The sequence below is a fragment of the Nicotiana sylvestris genome, chromosome 5 (genome assembly GCF_000393655.2).
Source record: "Nicotiana sylvestris chromosome 5, ASM39365v2, whole genome shotgun sequence".
Lineage (NCBI taxonomy): Eukaryota > Viridiplantae > Streptophyta > Magnoliopsida > Solanales > Solanaceae > Nicotiana > Nicotiana sylvestris.
The window spans coordinates 171,788,622-171,807,073 of record NC_091061.1 but is presented as its reverse complement, the minus strand read 5'-3'; positions in this window follow the sequence as shown (position 1 = coordinate 171,807,073).

The following is an 18,452-nucleotide window of genomic DNA, read 5'->3' as shown; positions in this document are numbered from 1 at the left end:
ACTTCATCTTCTTCGAGCTTGAGCTCACCATGGCCAAGTTGTTCCGTCACTGCTTCTTCTGCTTTCAGCTTCAAGCAAACCAAACGCACCCCCCAGCTGCTTCTGTTTCATCACTACTGCTTCGGCGTCGACTTCTTAAATTCGTGTTCGTCGTCGTTTGTTCGAACTTTGGTCGAGGCTCGTCAAAACAGTCCGTACATATTTCGTTTCGATCCGGTTAGTAGATTTTGAGTTTTATGTTTGTCCGTATTTCGTTCTGATATTTCTCGAATCTAAAATCGGTAGATATTTGATTTTTTGTTTTGTTCATGTTCATATGTTTTGTTGAATTAATTTTCAGATTTCAAATGGAAATTTAATTAGTTGTTTTTCATGTTTATTTCATGTTTGTTTTATTGTTTAGGTAAAAATTTGTTAGTTTAATGTTTGTTAGATTCAAATTGAAATTTAATTGATTATTTCTTCAATTTGTTTCATGTTGTTATGTATTTTCCAGAAATTATTAATGTTGTTTGAGTCATTTAATCCGTCATGTTTGTTGTTTAAAAAATAGATTTAGTTCATGTTCATCTTTGTTTGAAGTTCATTTTTAATCCGGTAATTTAATGTGAGTTTAAGTTTCTGAGTTGTTGATTTAGTTTGAATCATGTATTTTGTTGTTTGTATTGTTGTCTCTTTGTTCATTCATTTTTGGTCTAAGTTAACCAGGATTGGTTCCCAATATGGTTAACTTATTTCCATTAATTTGAATTTGTTGTTCATCTGTGTTCATATGATTTGTTGTTGAAGATTGTTGAGAAATTGGTCATCTTGGCTATATTTTGGTTAAGTTATGATTAATTGATTGTTTAGAGCAGATGGGGGTAGTTTGGTAAATTGCAGTATCGTTCAAGGGTAAAATGGTAATTGCAATAAGGTCGGAGGGGTAGTTTGGTAATTGAACATTATTTTAATTCTTTATGTTAAGCATGGGGGACAAAATATAATGGGGTGGGGTTTGATATCATTGTTTAACATAATGGGGGACAAGACATGAAATAGTGGGGTGAGAATATTGTATTTGTTTATGTTAGGTATGAGAGACAAATTATAATGGGTTGGGGATGATATATTTATTTAATGTTAGGCATGATGGACAAGATATAATGGGTTGAGGTTGATGTATTTATTTAATGTAGTGGGGGACAAAGCATGCCATGAGGGAATATTTGGGGTTGGAGATTCAAGACTTGTCTTGCTATATATAGAGTTATTCTTGACATTAAAAGAGGACATTGGAGAGAGAGTTTTAAGACTTGAACATTAAAAGAAAAGTAAGACTTGAGAGAAAGAAAAAAACTTAGACTAAAACTTGAAAGATTTTTGAGGATTATTTTGAGAGAGGAACACATTCTGAAAATCTGAAGAGAGTGTGATAGAGTTTAAAAAGAGAAAACAAAAACAAAGTGAGAAACGAGTTTAGTTTCGGGTTTTAATAAACGCGTGGTTTGTTGCTGTTTAGTTGGATTACAAACTTTGGGTTTGTTCTATTTGAGTTGTTCGATTTTTCTTCAAAGTTTTCTGGGCCTTGAATCTGATTCGAATTGCTGCTGTTGGGTTGCTGTTGTTGTTGTGTATTTACACTACTACTGCTTCTACTGATCTTCATCTTCTTTCCTTGCTTTCCAAATACCAGGTACACAAACTGATACACTGGTTCATCTTATAAGCCACTCGAAGCATGAATGCAAAAATGAGAAAGATTTGAAGTTGTAATTTAATGTAGCCTTTTCTTTCTTTTCTGTCTGTATGTAGAATATTCTATGCATTGCCATGCAAACTCCTTAAACAACTCACTTTTGGAACTTAACCATAATAACTCGAAAGTATGTAAATAAAGTAGGACCTTATCTTCATTTATTTTAGAAAACAAAAAATAGAAAATGTAGTCGTGCTAAGATTATCCTTTAAAAAAAATAATGAGACGAGCCTCGCCAAATAAAAATGCAAATTGCGGGGCCCTCAATAATTGATCATAATAAATACTTAGAATTTGGGATGGACTGTTTAGTGAATTTCACTGCCTTCCCCAAAGATAATAACGCGTTAGACTCTTTAGGCGTGACTTAATTAAATTACATTCTTAAATTCGGGTGCGCATTTATGTGACCCAAATTCAAATCTCAACGGAGTCGAAATGTGTTAACAACTACGGGTGCATTGATTGTGACGTGGTTCGAGATGCATTTTCACGACGTTGCAATTCTATAAAAATAAATGATAATAATAAAAGCGGTTTAAACTTAATAAAAGCACATAAGTCACAACATGTATTTAAATCAGATATTTAGCCATTATAACAATTTAAGCGACCGTGCTAGAACCACGGGATTCGAGGGTGCCTAACACCTTCCCTCGGGTCAACAGAATTCCTTACTTAGAATTTCTGGTTCGCAGACTTCATTTGGAAAAGTCGAATATTTTCCTCGATTCGGGATTCAAGATAAACCGGTGACTTGGGACACCAAAAGCCAAACCTTTCCCAAGTGGAGACTCTAAATTAAATAAATAATCCCATTTCGAATATTGTCACTTAAATTGGAAAAACTCCCTCGCGCATTTAACCCTTCGGGGCGGGCGCGCAAAAAGGAGGTGTGACAATACATAAATTTATATTAATTAAAAACACATATGAATACATTAATGGAATACAGTGAGACAGTGAATACAATGAAATACATGGAATTCATCGAGATACATTGAAATACAATGAAAAAAAAGAAAGTGAATACAATGAAATACATGGAATACATCGAGATACATTGAAATACAATGAAAAAAAGGTAACAGACTCTTCAAGTTCATCATCCCCAAACTCCGTCCCCATTCCACCAATATCTAGGCCGCCGCCATGTGGGGCGTCGCCGCAGATTAAATGAAGACAGTTGTTGAAGAAGCACCAATTTAAAGGATCAAACGGAAACTAGAGACATAACTTCTTCAGATCTCACAAGGAAAACATGAACAATCAATGCAAAATCTAAGAAAAATTTAGAATGTGTAATACAACTGAGTGAAAGATATCGCCGATCGGAGGAGGGGGTTAGGGGTGACACAACAAAGAAGGGGGAAAGTGGTCGTCGGCCTGATCTGTCGTTGGCAGAACACAGCTGTAACGACCCGACCGGTCATTTTGAGCTCTGGCGTGTCATTTAGCAGTTTGAGGCCATGAGTAGCTTCACTTCAGGCATTATGACTTGCACGTATGGTCGGAATTGAATTTTGGGAAGTTCAGAGGTTATTTGGAAAGAAAATTCTCATTTCGGAAGATTTAAGTTGAAAGAATTGACTAAGGTTTGATTCTGAGTAAATGACCTCGGAATCGGGATTTGAAGGTTCCAACAGGTTCGTATGATGATTTTGGACTTGGACGCATGTCCAGATCGAGTTTTGGATGACCCGTGAGCATTTCGGCGTCTATTGTGAAAGTTGACATTTTGGAAGAATTTCATAAATTTGGGTTGTAGTGCATTTCAATGTTATCGATGTCCGTTTGGAATTTCGAGTCTAAGAATAGCTTCGTATGATGATTCGGGTATTGAGAGCGCGTCCGGAAGTGGATTCGGAGGTCCGTAGGTCATTTTGGGGTCATTTGGAGAAAGTTAGAAATTTGAAGTTTTTTGAGAAGTTTGACCGGAAGTAGACCTTTTGATATCCGGGTCGGATTATAATTCCGAAAGTTGGAGTAGGTCTGTAATGTCGAATGTGACTTGTGTGCAAAATTTGAAGTTAATTGGATGTGATTTGATAGGTTTCGACATCGAATGTAGAAGTTTGAAGTTCTAAAGTTAATTAAGCTTGAATTGGGGTGCGGTTCATGATTTCAATGTTGTTTGATGTGATTTGAGGCTTCGAGCAGGTTCGTGTTATGTTATGGGACTAGTTTGTGTGATTGGACGGGGCCCCAGGGGCCTCGGGCGTGTTTCGGGGTAGTTTCAGATTATTTTAGGATGTTTTTGCAATAGCTGATGCTGGTGTCTGGTGTTGTTCTTTGCGTTCGAGAGGATCCTCTCACGTTCGTGAAGAAGGATTTGGCTTCTGGGACTTTGTTCTTCGCGTTCGGAAAGAAATCCTCGCGTTCGCGAAGAAGGAAATCTTTGTTGCACAGGTCTGACTTTGGAGGCTCATATCTCGCAATCTATAGGGAATTTGGAGATGATCTAAAAATTAAAGTTGTAGCCCTTTGTGTCTAGTTTTCGGAAAAGTAAACCATTTAGCATTTGGATTTGCGTATAAAAGGTTATGGCTGGAACACTACAGGCTGTCCGAGAAAATAAAGAAGAAATTTGTGTTGCACAGGGCTGAATTTGGAAGATTATATTTCGAAATATATATGGAACTTCGGAGTGAGGTAAGTCTCTTTTCTAACCTTGTAAGAGGGAATTGTTCCCATAGGTGAAATAATTAAATATGTGCTCCTGGGGGCTACGTATGCACGAGATTACGAGAGTCCGTGCGTTGCTACTATTATGCTTAAGTCCGGGTAGTCTAGGATCCAAAAGAATACTTTACTTGTAATATTTGAAATCTTGTTGTTAATTTAAAATGCTTAAAACATACCGAATGTGTAAATAAATTTCTAAAAGACTAGACATCGTTTTCTGGACTTTTAAAAGAGAAATTGCCTTTTCTTGGATAATTGCTCCTTGATAAATTCTTGATTGACTATTTGAATGTATTTTATCTATTGTGGAACGGGCCGAACGCCTCAGTAGATTTAAACAGATGCATCTATGGTTTGCGCCATTCGACCCTCTGGCAGTGCACAGTTTAAATATTTGTTGGATCGGGTCGTACGACCTCGGCATGGTTTGCGCACGCTTGTATTGATTGACTTGCAAATTTATAAATGATGATAGTGCTTCCCTAGCCTGAGATAAATGTATAAATGATGAAAATAAATTTGGAGATACCTTATTAATAAAAGAATTATTTACTTGCTTCATGCTATTGAGTTACAACCGTTTACATAAAAATCCTCGATTTACTATATTATCGGTATATTATTATTGGACCATTAGTAAGTATCGAACTCGACCCCTCATCTCTACTTCTTCGAGATTAGACGAGATACTTACTGGGTACACATTATTTCGTACTCATACTACACTTGTTGTGCATTTTTGTTGCACAGTCATACGCATATCTAGTGGCCTAGTTTGGCGCAGCAGCATGGTTGGTACTTAGACTTAGGTGAGTTGCACCTCTCAAGATGACCCGCAGTCAGCAGAGTCTCCTTCAGCGTATTGTACCTTCTTTCTGTCCAAATTGTATTCTGGACAGTCATTGTAGGTTATTGTTAAATCCTAATAGATGCTCATGTACTTGTGACACTGGGTTCTGGGATAAGTATGGGGTATGCAGTATTTAAATTGAAAATACATCATTACTTATTCTATAAATTTCATCTTGTATTTATTAAATTGAAGGAAATCTATGTTTTTAAAAATATCAAAATGAGAATTTAATTAAGGATTTATTGTTGGCTTGCCTGACAGTGGTGTCCGGCGCCATCACAATCTTTAATAGATTTTGGGTCATGGCAACGTGGTATTAGAGCACTAGGTTCCCTTAGGTCTCATGAGTCATGGGCGAGTCTAGTAGAATCTTGCGGATCAATACTGAGACATCTGTACTTATCTTCGAGAGGCTACAAGGTTGTTTGGAGCACTTCCCTTCTTGATTCCTTATCGTGCGGTTTGATTCCTTTGAGGCTTATGCCTTCATTTCCTTTCCATTCAATCTTATATGACGTGAAGCGCTTGTTATAAATCGGGAATTGAGGAATTGTAATGGTACTACAGATGTGGTGTGGGATGTTTCTCCCAGCATAGTTGATTGGGCCCTTATCTTCTCCTTGTGGAAGGATATTCTGTCATTTTAGCTCAGTAACTATACTTCTGGGAGCTTTGAAGCTATGCACAGATTGTCATGATTCTCATAATGGTTATCGCTCAGTATTGATGTGACGGTAGGATGCCTGCCCAGGTGTCGGGGCAGTGAATGACTTGAAAGGAGGTCTACTTAGAGCATGATTCAGAGATTCGATATTTTATTTCCGGTGGAGGAAAGGCAATCGAACTATAAATGTTCAGGTTTGGGTTGATAGGGTAACGAGACTTGGTGTTTTCAAATGTGGTAGAATTTTTATCTGCTACGTGGTGTCGTCATCCTCGATTGAATGTGTTAAGTTCGCCGGTGTTATGATCTTTTACAATTCGCCTTTGGGGCAAGATATTGTGAGATAATATTGGATAAGCGGTTGTCAGAGATCGCGAGGTACGGTGGTTCAGGATTGAATAGGTATTTCTAATGCTGACGGCTCGAGAAGGAGGATCTTTGGAAAGGGTTGACGTTAGTAGTGATCTATCGATTCAAGTGCTAAAAAGATAGATATTGATCTAAGGCAACAACTGGGCAGCAAAGGATGAGGAAGGACATAGTGGGAAGTGTCAAGCGGTGGTTAAATTTCTATAAGGCCAAGTGTAAGAAGCGAAAGTCGAGTAGTTGCTTAAATAAGTGAGTTTGACCAAAATGGGAGAGTGGCAGAGTAGCATATGGGTTCAGAGGCAGGATAACTACACACCTTGAGAAAAAGTTTAGAGTGGTTTCGGAATTTTAGTGGACAGTGATTGGGTTCACGGACTTAATTTGAAATATTGGCTATTATGCAACGAGAGATTGGATGCAATAGAAAGGGAGTTTCTTGATACGAAGAAGGATGCAATATAACTTTGAATTGGAAGATATTGTCGCACATTTAGTTGATGTCCATAAGAAGTGAAAGGACTAGTACAGTTGGTGAATAAGCACAAGCTCAGGATAGGTTATTGATGTCGTAGTGATTGTACCCCGTGCAACGATGTTGGAGGATGTTGGCGTATAATTTCCCCATAGGTGGGTTATCTCCTGTGAGCTGGTCAGCGGTCGTGTGGTTGGCAAAGCTTCTGCTAAGGATTTTACTGACTATCCAGTAAGAAGTCAAATATGTGAATATTTCTAGAGATTCAGAGTGTTCATGAAATGCTAACAGAAAGATTTCGAGGAATTTGGCGGGTTGGTTGTGTAAGATCATGTCAATAATGAAGAAAGAATCTTGGTGGGTTCCAAAGTTGTGTAATAGTAGCTTCAAGCTAAGTGGGAGGGTCCCACCGCCTATGATTGGGTTGCATGGTTATCTACTTGTGAGGTTTCGGGTTATCGGCATATTGGTGAGTTATTACAGCTAAGGAAAAAGAACATAGGTGGTAATTTGAGCAAGGGATTTGATAAAGGTGTGCTATAGTTGGCCGTATTGACTCATGTTTAGGATTTGGGAAGGTTTAGGATATATGCTTCGTACTGAGGTGATTTACAAGGGAAGTGATTCAGTCGAGTGCTTCATTGAGAGGCGTGTTCATGTGCCAACGAAGTGTTGGAGTTGATTATATTCGGGACCAAGCTAGAGTGGGTGACTCTCAATAGAGGTCTTCGTGAATTCGAAGGTTAAAAGTGCGGTGTCTAAGGATTTCAAGCCCGCGGTATGGTTAAGAATCGAGCTTTTCCAGTGGATTTTGATAAGAGGCTCGGAATGTTCTATGATATTTTTGGCTTGCAGTGTAGCATTTGGAGGAAAAAGAGAAAATAACTTCGGATTCGTAAAGGAATTATCAGAATGGGCGTATTAGTTGAAGATGCGAATGTGCGTGCAAGGAGGGTATGAAACGATTCATGGGTTTGGAGACAATGTGGTCTCGTGGAATGGGATCACTCAAGATGAGTGCGGATCTAGGTTGGTGATGTGAGGAATTGAGCTATTATTATCTCTAAGGCAAATTAAGGATGAATTAGAAGAGGTTAGATTGGTTAGCCATGGTTGATATGGCATAATAGTGGTGGTGATCAGTTCCTTCAGCGTGATTAAGTTATGCATGCGATTTGTGGCGGTACATGTGAGGTTTGACGACCACAATGATTGATTCTATTTGGAAGTATTCAAGTATTTGGCCTGTTATGTGTAGGCGGATCCCGGAAGGGTTATGGTGGTTTAAACCACTGCTTGAGGATTTGAATGTTCTACAATTATGGGGAGTTACTCGCGTGTTGCTATGGTTCTCTTGGAATGAGTAAGTAAAAAGTTTCCATATAATGAAGTGTTTACCATATTAGTGGTTCAGGAGTTATGATAAAATTCTTGTACTATCGCATGTTGGCTTGTTAGGTGCAGTGAGCGGTATGAAATTTGAAAGAAAGGATCAAGGTTGCGGTTTGGTGTTTGACGAGGATGTCATGAGCTCGGATGAGCAGGAAAGGATTTAGATGACTAAAGTTAGTTGGTATTGTTTTCAGCGTCATCAGAGATCGGTGTCTTGTGTAAAAGGCTTTGCATATCGATTGTGGATTCTTGATTGCAGTCACAGCATTAGTATGGCCGGCGGTATGGGTATGCAAACTTGTTACTCGGTGCGGGAAGTCGTGGAAGCATGTTCCCCAGGAAGATTATATAAGTGTGGCATATAGACACTTGATTGATCGAAGATCGAAACCAAGTATTGAGATTGTGGCGATATTGCTAATTGGAGAATTTATGCCTGGAGGGCACTCAGTTTATCGGGTTGTGGACTGCGGAGGTTACTCTGGTCATGATGGTTGTTCTTGTGAGTTATAGGAAAAAGGGGGTTATTACGGATCCTTGAAAGGTTATTCGCCAAGTACGGTGTGATCAAAACCGGCTTGAGGTTTGTGGATGGATTTAAATGTGAATATAGCTCTATATCAGGCAGGAGGTGTTCATTTCAGCATAACGTTCCTTATGGAGGAGTGTTCGGACGTTGGATGCTATTTCGTCGTCGGTTATTTCATGTAATGCTAAATTGTGCCATGTGAGTTATGAAACGGCTTGATAAATTTCTTATGCATTGAGGTTCCGCGTAGCAATGGTGTTGTGTGAGCAGGATGGATCTTGAGATTCAGATCACATATCGCACCTCAGTTGTGCTTGAGTTTTGTAGCGTATGACGCTGTCTATCTTCCCAGGGATGGTATTATGCACTTAGCGTGCTTGTGACTGATATTCGGTATTTTTGTAGTAATAAGCAATTTAGCTCGACAAATGTCTCCTTATGTGAATTTTATGTGTGGATCGGGTGGCACACCGCCACGGGCATATTGTTTGGATCAGGTTGTACGCTGCAATAGTGTGATGTTGAGCACAGTTTCCTATGTTCTATTTTTGTGTGTTTTGTTTCCCATTTTCTAACGGAAGTCCATATTAGTTGCGTGAGTTGACTAGTCCTTCCAGAGTTTGGTTTCCTCATTTATCATGTTCGAGCTGGTAGCCTATTGGCATATTGTGACATTATATGAGGCTTTTGACCATGTTTGGATGGCTTATTGCCTGAGCAGTTCGTACTGGGTGAGACGAGATTGTTGGATCTAGAATCAGTCGATCGGATTGCATGAAGTATATTAAAGAGCAAATACCATTATTTGGTTCAGAATGAGGTAATGATTCTTGTCGGGAGTATAGGCTCAACGATTTGTTGACTCGGCAGTTGGTTATGGATTTCTACACATCTCTTCCGTCATGGCGGGCATGCAAAAGTTGGGGAAAGATGTATATAGGTCATGAGATGAGTATCAGATTAGTGGAATTTCGACTATTATGATTAGAGAATGTTATTGTGGTCTTGTGAATAAAGTAATGCAAGGTGTGAATTCAGCAAAGGTATGCAGTTATGTTCTGGTACATCGTGTGGTGATTGATACGACATTCACATGTTGGGAGCAGGCCTGGCAGAGAATTTCGGATGTTGGAACTGGGCTCTAAGGCTTATTTTGCCTAAATGAAAGAGGATATCTTCAGATTTGATCGAGCTAATGTGCTCATCTAAGTTGTGGTATCACGGGTAGGTGCACAAGGTGTTAAAAAGTAATTTCAAACTACTCCAGCGCAATTCTCAGCATGTTCGAGGAAGAATATATGTTTAAGTGGGAGAGAATGTAATGACTCGGCCGGTCATTTTGAGCTCTAGTGCGTCGTTCGGCAGTTTGAGGCCATGAGTAGCTTCACTTCAGGCATTATGACTTGCACGCATGGTCAAAATTGAATTTTGGGAAGTTCGGAGGTTATTTGGAAAGAAAATTCTCGTTTTGGAAGATTTAAGTTGAAAGAATTGACTAAGATTTGATTTTGAGTAAACAACCTCAGAATCGGGATTTGAAGGTTCCAACAGGTTCGTATAATGATTTTGGACTTCGGTGTATGTCCGGATCGGGTTTTGGATGACCCGTGAGTGTTTCAGCACCTATTGTGGAAGTTGGCATTTTGGAAGAATTTCATAAATTTGGGTTGCAGTGCATTTCAATGTTATTTCAAGTCTAGGAATAGCTCCGTATGATGATTCTGGTATTGGGAGCGTGTCCAGAAGTGGATTCGGAGGTCCGTAGGTCATTTTGGGGTCATTTGGCGAAAGTTAGAAATTTAAAGGTTTTTGAGAAGTTTGACCGGAAGTGGACTTTTTGATATCAGGGTCGGATTCCAATTTCGGAAGTTGGAGTAGGTCCGTAATGTCAAATGTGACTTGTGTGTAAAATTTGAGGTTAATCGGACGTGATTTGATAGGTTTCGACATCGAATGTAGAAGTTTGAAGTTCTAAAGTTCATTAAGCTTGAATTAGGGTGCGATTCATGATTTCGATGTTGTTTGATGTTATTTGAGGCCTCGAGCAGGTCCGTGTTATGTTATGGGGCTGGTTTGTATGATTGGACAGGGCCCCGAGGGCCTCGGGTGTGTCTTGGGGTAGTTTCAAATTATTTCGGCCTGTTTTGCAATAGCTGAGTTCTTCGCGTTCGCGAGGATCCTCTCGTGTTCGCGAAGAGGGATTTGGCTTCAAGGACTTTGTTCTTTGCGTTCGTGAAGAATGAAATCTCTGTTGCACATGTCTGACTTCGGAGGCTCATATCTCGCAATCTATAAGGAATTTGGAGATGATCCAAAAACAAAAGTTGTAGCTCTTTGTGTCTAGTTTTTAGAAAAGTAAAACATTTAGCATTTGGATTTGTGTAAAAAAGAGTTATGGCTGGTATACTACAGGCTGTCCGGGAAGATGAAGAAGAAATTTGTGTTGCACAGGGCTGATTTTGGAAGCTTATATATCGAAATATATAAGGAATTGAGAGATTACCAAAACATGAAGATGTAGATCTTGGTGTCTATTTTTAAAAATTTTAAACCATTTGTCATTTGGAGTTTGTATAAAAAGTTATGACCATTATACTAGAGACTATCTTAGAAGAGTTTGGGAATGACTTTCGACAATTTTATTCATTGCGAACGCGATGGTTGGCCCGTGAACGCGACGAAGGGTTTCCTGGCAGTGTATAATTTTGCAAAAATGGGTTTGGCTCATTTCATCTCATTTCCTCCATTGGAGACGACCTAGGAGCAATTTTGGAGCTCCATCTTCATCATCTATGTCAAGGTAAGTGATTCCCACCTATTGCAAGTTAATTACGATTATATCTAGATTTTAACATAGAAAATCATGAGAAATTAGTGAAAATTTGGGATTTTGAGGAAAACCTAGGAATTTGGTATTCTTTGATTTTGACCACAATTTTGGGCATGAAATTGAGAGTAAATTATATATTTTTGTGAGGTTATGGGTAAACTTTAAATTTCGGAATCTGGGCACGTGGGTCCGAGGGTGATTTTTATTGACTTTTTGATCGGGGTTAGAAATTGTTATAAGTTAGATTATAATGAGTGTTTGAGCATATATTAATGAGTTTGCATAATTATTGGCTAGTTTGGAGCGTTGTGCATCAATTTGGGTGATCGAAAGGGCTTGGAAGCTGATTATGGAAATTTGGAGCGAGGTAAGTCTCTTTTCTAACATTGAAAGAGGGAATTGTCCCCATAGGTGAAATAATTAAATATGTTCTCTATTTGTGGGGGCTACGTACGCACGATGTGACGAGAGTCCTTGCGTAGCTACTATTATGCTTAAGTCCGGGAAGTCTAGGACCCAAAAGCATACTTTACTTTTAATATTTGAAATCTTGTTGTCAATTTAAAATGCTTAAAACATACCGAACATGTAAATAAATTTCTAAAAGACTAGACATCATTTTCTTGACTTTTAAAAGAGAAATTGCCTTTTCTTGGATAATTGCTCCTTGATAAATTCTTGATTGACTGTTTGAATGTGTTTATCTATTGTGGAATGGGCCAAATGCCTCGGTTGATTTAAATAGATGCATCTATGGTTCGTGCAATTCGATCCTCTGGCAGTGCGCAATTTAAATATTTTTTGGATCGGGCCGTACGATTTCGGCATGGTTTGCACATGCTTGTATTGATTGACTTGAAAATTTATAAATGATGATATTGCTTCCCTGTCCTGAGATAAATGTATAAATGATGAAAATACATTTGGAGATCCCTTATTAATAAAAGAATCATTTACTTGCTTTATGCTATTGAGTTACAGCCGTTTACATAAAAATCCTCGATTTACTATATTATCAGTATATTATTATTGGACCACTAGTAAATGTCGAAGTCGACCTCTCGTCTCTACTTCTTCAAGATTAGACAGGATACTTACTGGGTACACATTGTTTTCGTACTCATACTACACTTGTTGTGCATTTTTGTTGCATAGGCACACGCATATCTAGTAGCCTAGTTTGGTGCAACAACATGGTTGGTACAGAGACTTAGGTGAGCTGCACCTCTCAAGACGACCCGAAGTCAGCAGAGTCTCCTTTAGAGTGTTGTACCTTCTTTTTTTCCAAATTGTATTCTAGACAGTCATTGTAGGTTATTGTTAATTCCTAATAGGTGCTCATGTATTTGTGACACCAGGTTCTGGGATGAGTATGTGGTATTCAGTATTTAAATTGAAAATACATCATTACTTATTCTGTAAATTTCATCTTGTATTTGTTAAATTGAAGGAAATCTATGTTTTCAAAAATATCAAAATGAGAATTTAATTAATGATTTGTTGTTGGCTTGCCTGACAGTGGTGCCTAACACCATCACAATCTTTAGTGGATTTTGGTTCATGACAACAACCCCCGCTAGGGTTTATAAAAGCGTGGGAGGAAAAAACTGGGGAAAAAGAGAATAAAGAGGAAAGAGAAAGGAGGAGAGAGGAAAGATATAATGACCCGACAGATCATTTTGAGCTCTAGCGCGTCATTCGGCAGTTTGAGGCCATGAGCAGCTTCACTTCAGGTATTATGACTTGTACGCAAGGTCGGAATTGAATTTCGTGAAGTTTGGAATTGATTTGGAAAGAAATTTTTTATTTCGGAAGCTTTAAGTTGGAAGAATTGACTAGGATTGGATTTTTGAGTAAACGACCTCGGAATAGGGAATTGAAGGTTCCAGCAGGGTTGTATGATGATTTTATACTTGGACGTATGCCCGGGTCGGGTTTTGGGTGACCCAGGAGTGTTTTGGCGCCTATTGTGGAAGTTAGCATCTTTGGAAGAATTTCATAAATTTGAGTTGAAGTGCATTTCAGTGTTATCGCTATCCGTTTGGGATTTCTAGTCTAGGAATAGTCCTGTATGGCGATTCTTGTGTTGCGAGCGCGATCAGAAGTGAATTCAGAGGTCCGTGGGTCATTTTGGAGTCATTTGGCTAAAGATGGAAATTGAAAGGTTTTTGAGAAGTTTGACCGGAAGTGGACCTTTTGATATCGAGGTCGTATTCCGAATCCGGAAGTTGGAGTAGGTCCGTAATGTTGAATATGACTTGTCTGAAAAATTTGAGGTCAATCGGACGTGATTTGATAGGTTAAACATCGAAAGTAGAAGTTTGAAATTTTAAAGTTTATTAAGCTTGAATTGGAGTGTGATTCATGATTTTAGCATTATTTGACGTGATTTGAGGCTTCAAGCAGGTCCGTGTTATGTTATGGGACTGATTTGTGTGATTGGACGGGGTCCCAGGGACCTCGGGTGTATTTCGGGTTATATTACGCTCTTATTTGATGTTTCAATATTGTTTCATTGGGAATAAAGGGTACCAAATTAAGTAAATCAGCTCCAAATTCAGTTTTTATGGAACCATTAGATCCGTATCATAATTTCGGAGCCATACCAAAAAGAATCATCGAATTTGGATATCATATGAGGAAGTTATGCTCATTTCTGTGTCGGGAAAAACTGTTGCTTCTCGTATGGTCGCAATTAAGATGCCCAGTTTGCAATTGCGAACTTTTTGTCGCAAATGCGACCTTTTCCAGCCCTTCCTTGTTCTCAATTGCGAAGTCTTTCTTCGCTTTTGTGAGGGTTCGTGATCGCAAATGCGACATCTGCAGCTTGTTTTCAGCTGTGTAACTCGAGTTTTTGCATCATTTTATCATATTTTGAACCCTAAGTCTGAGAGTGGGCGATTTTGAGAGAGGATTTTCGTATCAAATCATTGGATAAGTGCCTCTAACCAATTTTAATTATATTTTATGATTATTCCTTAGATTTAACATCTAATTCATGAGAATCTAAAGGAAAATTTGGGGTTTTAAAGAAAAACCTAAAAATTAGTATTTGATGATTTTGACCACGAATTTGGGTATGAAATTGGAAATAAATTATATATTTAAGTTCGTGAGGTTATTGATAAACTTTATCTTCAAAAAATTTCAGAATCCGGGCACGTGGACCCAAGGATAATTTTGTCAACTTTTCGATCGGGGTTAGGAATTATTATAAATTGGATTATAATGAGTAATTGAACATATATTAATGGGTTTATATAATTTTTGGCTAGTTTTGGAGCATTGTGCATCAATTTGAGTCTTCGGAAGGGCGTGAAATGCCGGTTATGGAACTTCAAAGCAAGGTGAGTCTCCTTTCTAACCTCGTAAAAGAGAATTGTCCCCATAGGTGAATTAATTGGATATGTGCTCCTATTTGTGGGGGCTACGTACGCACAAGGTGACGAGAGTCCATGCGTAGCTACTATTAAGCATAAGTTCGGGAGTCTAGGACCCAAAAGCATGCTTTACTTGTAATATTTGGAATCTTGTTGTCGATTTAAAATGCTTAGATCACATTGCATTGGTAAATGAATTTCTAAAGTAATTAAACATCATTTTCTTGACTGTTAAAGAGAATTGCCATTTCTTTGGGTAATTGTTTTTCCCAGATGAAGTCTTGATTGATTGTTCGAATGCGTGTTTCTATGTGTACTTGGGTTGCATGTATGATTCGCGAGAGGGGTGAGTGTTTATTTATATTTGGCTACGTCGCATGTATGATTCACGAGCAGGGTAATAGATGCATCTATGGTTCGCACCATTCGACCTTCTGGTAGTGCACAATTTAAATATTGTTGGATCAAGCCGTACGACCTCGGCATGATTTGCGCATGCTTGTATTGCTTGCCTTGAGATTCATAGATGTTGATATTTGTTCACCTTGACCTGAGATAAATGTATAAATAATGAAAATAAATTTGAAAATTTCCTATAAATGAAAGAATTGGTTACTTGCCTCATGCTATTGAGTTTAAAATCATTTTTATGAAAATCCCCGATTTTATATATTATTGGTATTATTAATATTAGATCCCTAATAAGTGTCAAAGTCGACCTCTCGTCTCTACTTCTTCGAGATTAGGCGGGATACCTACTGAGTACACATTGTTTTCGTACTCATGCTACACTTGTTGTGCATTATTATTGCATAAGCACATGTATATCTAGTGGCCTAGTGGGCATAACAACATGGTTTATATTGAGACTTAGGTGAGCTGCACTTCTCGAGACGACCCGCAGCCAGCAGAGTCTCTTTCAGATTACTGTAGTTACTTTCTATCCAATTCATATTCCGGACGGTTGTTGTATTATATTGCTTCCTAGAGATGCTCATGCACTTGTGCACTCTACTCAGGTTTCAATTACACTAATCAAACAAACCGAACGACCTGTGCCGCATTAGAATAGAAACACCTATGGAAGTAACCCTACCTTAATGCAACCAAATAAATTCCTACTCTATGCGCCGTACATCCTTCACCATTAATAACTCAAGTTATTTCGTGATTCTCATTCACCCATAAAGCATGACATAACCTTTATTAAAATTTCCTTTACTCGAGCCATCCTCGATCTCAACCCCTGCAAGCCATAACTGATTCACTAATATACCTCAAACTGAAACCAATACAATACATAACTGTGCAATCAACTAATCAATAGCGGACTCCCCACTTGGCTCAAAGCCATAGGTCAAAACACATAGAACTCACAATGCCCATACTATACTACTGCCATAATACCATGGTGAGGTTAAACTAAATCCTTCATAAGCTCGTGTAACACTAACCATCTAGTACTTCAAATCATCTGCGAATCTCACATTCATCCTTGTAACAGTCAAGACAACTCTCGTAAGCGACCTAAGCTCAAATTGCAACACCACACATGTATTTCACTAGTAAAGAGGACTTTCAACAAACAACATAGGGATCATACAACTTCAGAACACTCCGCAAGAGATAACCCATATGCTCCGTCTCAAACGAACTTCTCTTTATACCCTTCCACCGCCATAAACATCATGCAATCAACAAATGTTCCTGCGTCTGAAGTCAAATCACAACGTAAAATCCACCTCATCCCCTAACTAACAACATGAAAAGATTCTTCATTACACCCTAACTCGGGCTATACATCAAATCATGATGGAAATCAAGCACCAAATAGTTCTTTCTACCCTCAAGCAGACCCTTCTCGTCACATTCAAATCATATAGACACATCTCGCAGTCACATCATGCTCATCACATAGCCATCTGGTTATCACTTCCACTAATAGGGACACTACAGAACATATAAATCCAGAAGCACGTGCCCACACAATCAACACCTCAGCGCTCAAGCTATAGACAAAACTCGGCCACAAGTCCACTAGACTGGCCCAACATCAACACACAGAAATCACATCTCGCCCTTCGATCAGGGAATCATAAGCCGGTGATACACAACTAATATCGAGCGCTCATGCGTGCACACGAATGAGTGGAAGGAATTCAAGGAGTTAAGCTTCAAGCTGAATCAATGTCATATGATATGAATTCAAAAATGTGAAGTTTATTTACTAAAGGTTCTTTATCCTCTCGAAGATAAGTACAGACGTCTCCGTACCGATCTGCGAGACTCTACTAAACCCGCTCATGACTCACGAGACCTATGTAACCTAGGCTCTTATACCAACTTGTCATGACCTAAAACCCGACCCGTCGTAATGACGCCTATCGTGAAACTAGGCCAGCCTCAACTCAACAATCAACACGATAATAATAAGTTTGAAAACATTTACGAAAGCTTTTAACAGTTAAAGAATTATTTGAAAAATAAAAAATTCCAAGAATAGATACAATCTAGCCCAAAATCGAGGTGTCACTGAGTGCATGAATGTCTAAGGAAAATACACAGTCTAATATAATGTTTAAGGGAACAACTGAAATACAATTGGAAAGTAAGGTGGAGAGCCAAGGCCTGCAAACGCTGTGCAGGTACCTCAATAATCTCCTAAGCTAGAAGCTTCGATCAACAACCACCACTAGATCCAAAGTGCCTGAATCTGCAAACGAGATGCAGGGGGTAACGTGAGTACACCAACTCAGTAAGTAACAACTCAAACCTTTGGATTTATAGGTAGTGACGAACTCAACCTCCTCCAGGATAACAAAAATAATATGCAGAAACGTAGGCATGCTTTCAGTTAAATAAATAGCTCGAACAGTAAAACATAGCAAGTATGAACAAGGTAAAGAAGTTTAACACTGCTACATCTACATGTCAATGCACATGCTGTATGAAATGCACCATGCTGAGTGCCTCATGTGCTCACAATCTCAAATGCTCTTCCATTCAGTGCTATATATGGCTTGTACGGTCCAGGGAAGATCTATCCCGGAATATATACATCTCTGACAACAGTCACTCAGTACTGAGGAAGGTCATTCCAGCCCGTGGAGAAGATCCATCTCCAGATAACAACAATGATAACAACCTCACAGCCACTCAGTACTGTATATGGCTCATAAGGCCCAGGGAAGATCCATCCCAGAATATATGCACATTATAGACCATCGGTCTCCAACCGAGGAACATGCCAACCAACCTCATGGAGAAGATTCATATCCATACCAAGGGAAGATCCATCCCTGAATATAATCAACTGCGCTCACTGGGGGTGTGTTATGGACTCAGGAGGGGCTCCTACAGCCCAAGCACTATCACAAGCCAACGAAGGCATATATCAATAATCTGTTGTGGCGTGCAACCCGATCCCATAACTGTCACTCACAATCAGGCTCTCGGTCTCACTTAGTCATCACTCTCCAGTCTCACACACACGGGCTCACAATATCATGAAACTAGCCCGAAACAATGATATGATGTGCC